Below are 7,500 nucleotides of genomic sequence, written 5' to 3' on the forward strand. Positions count from 1 at the left end.
TGGCAGTGCTGTGTGATGCCACACACTGTGTGACAGTGTTGTGTGATGCCACACACTGTCAGTGTTGTGTGATGCCACACACTGTGTGTCAGTGTTGTGTGATGCCACACACTGTGTGAGAGTGTTGTGTGATGCCACACACTGTCAGTGTTGTGTGATGCCACACACTGTGTGTCAGTGTTGTGTGAGGGCCACACTGTGTGTCAGTGTTGTGTGATGCCACTCACTGTGTCAGTGTTGTGTGATGCCACACACTGTGTGTCAGTGTTGTGTTTATCTGGAGTTTATCTGGAGAGAGTTCCGGGGGTCAACGCCCCCGCGGCCCGGTCTGTGACCAGGCCTCCTTAGGTCAGTGTCCCAGGATGCGACCCACACCAGTCGACTAACACCCAGGTACCCATTTTACTGATGGGGAACATAGACAACAGGTGGAAAGAAACACGTCCAATGTTTCTACTCTGGCTGGGAATCGAACCCAGGCCCTCACCGTGTGAAGCGAGAGCGTTAACCACCAGGCCACCAGAGCCACACACTGTGTAACAGTGTTGCGTGATGCCACTCACTGTGTGTCAGTGTTGTATGATGCCACACACTGTGTATCAGTGTTGTGTGATGCCACACACTGTGTGTCAGTGTTGTGTGATGCCACACACTGTGTGTCAGTGCTTTGTGACGCCACACACTGTGTGTCAGTGTTGTGTGATACCACACACTGTGTGTCAGTGTTATATGATGCCACACACTGTGTGTCAGTGTTGTGTGATGCCACACACTGTGTGTCAGTGTTGTGTGATGTCACACACTGTGTGACAGTGTTGTGTGATGCCACACACTGTACACTGTGTGTCAGTGTTGTGTGAGAGCCACACTGTGTGTCAGTGTTGTGCGATGCGACACACTGTGTCAGTGTTGTGTGAGGGCCACACTGTGTATCAGTGTTGTGCGATGCCACACACTGTGTGACAGTGTTGTATGATGCCACACACTGTGCGTCAGTGTTGTGTGAGGGCCACACTGTTTTTCAGTGTTGTGTAATGCCACACACTGTGTGTCAGTGTTGTGTGAGGGCCACACTGTGTGTCAGTGTTGTGTGATGCCACACACTGTGTGTCAGTGTTGTATGATGCCACACACTGTGTGTCAGTGTTGTGTGATGCCACACACTGTGTGTTAGTGTTGTATGATGCCACAAACTGTGTGTCAGTGTTGTGTGAGGGCCACACTGTGTGTCAGTGTTGTGTGATGCCACACACTGTGTGTCAGTGTTGTGTGAGGGCCACACTGTGTATCAGTGTTGAGTGATGCCACACACTGTGTGACAGTGTTGTATGATGTCACACACTGTGTGTCAGTGTTGTGTGAGGGCCACACTGTGTGTCAGTGTTGTGTGATGCCACACACTGTGTGTCAGTGTTGTGTGAGAGCCCCACCGTGTGTCAGTGTTGTGTGATGCCACACACTGTGTGTCTGTGTTCTGTGATGCCACACACTGTGTGTCAGTGTTGTGTGATGACACACACTGTGTGTCAGTGTTTTGTGAGGGCCACACTGTCAGTGTTGTGTGAGGGCCACACTTTGTGTCAGTGTTTTATGATGCCACACACTGCGTGTTAGTGTTGTGTGATGCCACACACTGTGCGTCAGTGTTGTGTGATGCCACACAATGTGTGTCAGTGTTCTGTGATGCCATACACTGTGTGCCAGTGTCGTGTGATGCCACATACTGTGTGTCAGTGTTGTGTGAGTCCACACACTATGTCAGTGTTTTGTGAGTCCACACACTGTGTGTCAGTGTTGTGTGATGCCACACACTGTCAGTGTTGTGTGAGGGCCACACTTTGTGTCAGTGTTGTGTGATGCCACACACTGTGTGTCAGTGTTGTGTGATGCCACACACTGTGTGTCAGTGTTGTGTGATGCCACACACTGTGTGACAGTGTTGTGTGATGCCACACACTGTGTGTCAGTGTTGTGTGATGCCACACACTGTGTGACAGTGTTGTGTGATACCACACACTGTGTGTCAGTGTTGTGTGATGCCACACACTGTGTGTCAGTGTTGTGTGATGCCACACACTGTATGACAGTGTGGTGTGATGCCACACACTTTGTGACAGTGTTGTGTGATGCCACACACTGTGTGACAGCGTTGTGTGATGCCACACACTGTGTGCCAGTGTTGTGTGATGCCACATACTGTGTGACAGTGTTGTGTGATGCCATACACTGTGTGTCAGTGTTATGTGATGCCACACACTGTGTGTCAGTGTTGTGTGATGCCACACACTGTGTGTCAGTGTTTTGTGATGCCACACACTGTGTGACAGTGTTGTGTGATACTACACACTGTGTGTCAGTGTTGTGTGATGCCACACACCGTGTGTCAGTGTTGTGTGATGCCACACACTGTGTGACAGTGTTGTGTGATGCCACACACTGTGTGACAGTGTTGTGTGATGCCACACACTGTGTGACAGCGTTGTGTGATGCCACACACTGTGTGACAGTGTTGTGTGATGCCATACACTGTGTGTCAGTGTTGTGTGATGCCACACACTGTCTGTCAGTGTTGTGTGATGCCACACACTGTGTGTCAGTGTTGTGTGATGCCACACACTGTGTGTCAGTGTTATGTGATGCCCCACACTATGTGACAGTGTTGTGTGATGCCACACACTGTGTGACAGTGTTGTGTGATGCCACACACTGTGTGTCAGTGTTGTGTGATGCCACACACTGTGTGACAGTGTTGTGTGATGCCACACTGTGTGAGTGTTGTGTGATGCCACGTACTGTGTGACAGTGTAGCGTGATGCCACACACTGTGTGTCAGTGTTGTGTGATGCCACACACTGTGTGTCAGTGTTGTGTGATGCCGCACACTGTGTGTCAGTGTTGTGTGATGCCGCACACTGTGTGTCAGTGTTGTGTGATGCCACACACTGCTGCTCCTGCTGTCATCAACTCATCCATTACTCAGTCATCAACTAATCAACATCAACTTCCCGCTGGTTCTTCTCCTTCGTTCCCACGCTAAATATTTTACGCCTTGTATTCTATATCGCGTTCACTCAGGCAAGCAAACTGATCTAATTTGCACACGTACACACACGCACAGGTATATATATATATATATATATATATATATATATATATATATATATATATATATATATATATATATATATATATATATATATATATATATATATATATATATATATATATATATATATATATATATATATATATATATATATATATATATATATATATGTTATGTATACATATATGTGTGTGTGTGTGTGTGCGTGTTTGAATTATACACCTTCAATGAATGTATGTCATGCATTATGTTTGGATTCGTGTATGTACACGAATGTACATTCAAGAGCGTGTACATACGCTAGCAAATGCATATCTTTGAGCGTACGTTCATGTGTACAAATTAATTTTTATTTTTCGTAAACCAATTTTGGGTCGATTATTGTTGGCAAGAATTACAGTTTCTAACTCAAAATTTAACCGTAAATCATTTTTTCCTCGAGAATCCTGGGCATTGCTTGTGCCCCAGAGACGTGCCCAGTCGCCAAAATAATATCTATTACCCACTCCGATAGATACGTGAATCCCACGGCAGCTTTTGGTTGGGTACCGCCCTAGGGATTAGGGATTGACAGCGAGGGAAGCCGGAGATTATGGAGATTACGATGGGATTATATCACCAAAAATTGGGGAGAGTTGCTCTCCACATATGGTGGCCCTCACTCTGTCAGGGGCCCTCTGCCCCTTACATCCCTTCCTTTTTCCCTCTTCCTCCCCTCTCTCTCTCTCCCTGCCTCCCTTCCTCTCCCTCTTTGTCCCTTTCTCCCCCTCTCTCTCCCTTCTTCCCCCTCTCCCTTTCTCCCCTCTCTCTCTTTCTCCTCTCTCTCTCCTTTCCTCCCCTTATCTCACCCGTTCTCCCCCCCTCCATACTTCCTGGTGTTGAGTGGTCAAATCATAACATATTGATCACATGTGGTGACTATACTGACCCAGATGTATCTGCCTAAAACTGGCGCCACAAGTCCGTGTTATACTCTGTGTAGAGCCTGATCAGGTGAATTGATAAAGCTCTGAGCAGAGCGAAACGTTCTCCCAGTTAAAGCTTGTTCCGCAGAGTTCGCCTTCTCTTCACAAGCGCACCTGGAAGGGGAACCTCGGAAATTGTCCAAGTCGGACCGCATTGTGGTCATAGGTTTCTCTCTCCTATGTGCGGGTTGTTTGTGTATTGTTCCAGTCACGGTATTGTGCCTTTTTGTTCTTTAAGGGGACTCCTCATGGCAACGTTTAGGTCCCCCCTAGACCACTCTCAGGACAGACCGAAACGCCGTCATTAGATGTCCTCCCCACCTCGCCGATTTTAGATAAATCGAAAATATTCTTCGACTCAGAGGCTGGATGAACCTTCACATAATTTCCCTTATCTAACACTCAGAGTTTCCTGAGTAAACTTGATACCCTCTCTGACTGCCTCTCTGACTGCATCTCCAACATTCGCACAGTGGGAGGCAGAGGGAAAGGGAAATGGAAGAAATGGGGGGAGAGATGCAAAAAGGCAGGCAACTCTGGAAGGTTGCCATGACTGGACTGGAAGGCAGCCATGACTGCACTGGTACGTACCCAGTTGTATCCTGGATCCGGCAGCTGGGTAATGAGGACCCGTAATATTCCTTTTTTTTTCCGCTGGATTTTGTGTGATTTTTGTTTCGTCGTTCCGTCATTTAAGTTATTTTTGTTTTGTTGCTTCGTGATTGAAAGATTTTCGTGATATATATATATATATATATATATATATATATATATATATATATATATATATATATATATATATATATATATATATATATATATCATATATATATATATATCATATATATATATATATATTGACGTGCTGTTGGAGTGTGAGCAAAGTAACATTTATGAAGGGATTCAGGGAAACCGGCAGGCCGGACTTGAGTCCTGGAGATGGGAAGTACAGTGCCTGCACTCTGAAGGAGGGGTGTTAATGTTGCAGTTTAAAAACTGTAGTGTAAAGCACCCTTCTGGCAAGACAGTGATGGAGTGAATGATGGTGAAAGTTTTTCTTTTTCGGGCCACCCTGCCTTGGTGGGAATCGGCCAGTGTGATAATAAATATATATATATATATATATATATATATATATATATATATATATATATATATATATATATATATATATATATATATATATATATATATATATATATATATATATATATATATATATATATATATATAAAGTATACATATTACTTGCTTGCTTGTCTACCAGTCTTAGCCCACCTGCCCACAGGAGTGGGTCTACCAGTCTTAGCCCACCTGCCCACAGGAGTGGGTCTACCAGTCTTGGCCCACCTGCCCACGAGAGTGGGTCTACCAGTCAGCAGGTGCATCCTACGTACTATTTAATGCTTCTCTGACTGGGCTGTCTGCCTCCAGGCTTCTAGAGTGCTAAGCCACCATCGACACTGGATTGATATTCCTGTGTTAACCCACTCCGGGACTGAGCCTTAAAGCAGCTCCAAAGGTGCTGCCTGCTTCCAGGGGCTGCCACTCCCTCTATGGTCCATCTCAGAAGCTTGGACGTTAATGAACTAGAATAATAATAGAGATGGAGCAGCTACGAGACGGATGTGTGGTGACTACCTGTAACTGATACCAGGTGATTAGAGGTAAATCTTCCCAGTGATTATATCACGCTAAATGGCTCATAACTCACGCTAGAGTAACGAGGAAAGGCCGCGAGTGCTCTTGCGTGCGTCTGAACTTCCTATTTCGTTCCACAGTGCATTGGTTGGGTAAGCCTTAATGACGGGGTCCCCTCACAGTGTAGTTCCCACTCGATGCCCAGGACTCTGTCCATGACAATAAGTCCACACATGCAAAATGCCTTGTCTAGTGGTTCATGTTTGTGGGGAATGAGAGGCTGTGTGCTGCCAGACCTGTTTGTGTGTGATACAATGCTTGTCCTCCTTGTTTGAGTTGTTATAAGAAGGTTGCATGCCATATGGTGTACTCTTTGTACGGAGTGGCCGCTAAATTGTGGGGCCAGTTAGGTGATGTGTATAAGGGAATATGCACTAAGAGGTGTGGATCCCTCAGTATACGTACCCCGAGAGGTGAGTATCTCTCAGGATATATACACAGAGAGGTGTGTATATCTCAGGGTATATACACAGAGAGGTGTGTATGTCTCAGGGTATATACACAGAGAGGTGAGTATCTCTCAAGGTATATACACAGAAGTGTGTACATCTCAGGGTATGCACACACACAGAAGTGTGTATATCTCAGGGTATGCACACACACAGAAGTGTGTACATCTCAGGGTATGCTCACACACAGAAGTGTGTACATCTCAGGGTATGCTCACACACAGATGTGTATATCGATATTTAAAAAAGGTGCTCGCAACGAGACAGTCGAAGTTGTCAGCTGTGAGAGTAACAAGACTGAGCTCCTGGTGTGTGTGGAAGTGAGAAGTTAACTTGTCTTCTTCAGTAAGTGCTTCGTACATACAGAAAATTGCTGACTGTTGTCGTGACAGATGTTGTTTATACTTTACGAGTTGACAGAAGAGATTAGTCTGTTGTCTTTCTCTAGAGCTATCATACATATAAAGTAACGGATGTCCGATACAGGAGGCGGCAGACCTGGTTCATACACTCATACATCTCAATGAGTTTAACGTTCGTTGGATAGAAGGACACATATTTCATTAACGTGGGAACGTTTCGCTCTCCACAATAATGTATGCACTTCACTTGAAACTGAAACTATAAGACAAGTGTCTTTCTGTGAAAAAATTTCGAGTGGTTTCCGTGTCTTAATAATCTCGTTAACGAGGACTGAAGTTCCCCCCCCCCTCCTCACCGCCAATGTCAAAATTCGTGATTTAGGTTTTACAGTGAAGGTCCAGAAGAGAGGCCTGAGCTTGTTACCACCTGCAGCTCATAAGACTGCCATCCCCACGAGCCCCTTTGAGGCGGGGTAGATGGCAGACCAGAGGCCTAGCTTCTCCCTACGAGCCCCGTGAGGGCGGGGAATGTGGCTAGGCCTGGGGACACTTGGTCCCAAAGATGAGGGGGTACTTGTGCCTCCTCCCATGGGAGACTTAAGTCTCGAGACACTCCCCAGATAGGGAGCCAAGGCCGGGTCACCACTACTTGGAAAAGACCCGGGCCGGGAGAATACCGGCGAATAAAAAAAAAAAAAAAAAAGTGAAGGTCCAACGTATCTTCCTCCTCCATAACTAACATTAACTGACTCAAAGTCCTTACGTACTTAACTGTTCGAAATAGTCTATTACAAGAAAAAAAAAATACCCACTTATAGATATTTTAATTGATGCTATTTCTAAAACACTGAACTTATTAGTATAGCCCTTGTGGTTTAGCGCTTCTTTTTGTTTATAATAATAATAATTAGTTTCAG

Source organism: Cherax quadricarinatus, chromosome 11 (genome assembly GCF_038502225.1).
Source record: "Cherax quadricarinatus isolate ZL_2023a chromosome 11, ASM3850222v1, whole genome shotgun sequence".
Classification (NCBI taxonomy): Eukaryota; Metazoa; Arthropoda; class Malacostraca; order Decapoda; family Parastacidae; genus Cherax; species Cherax quadricarinatus.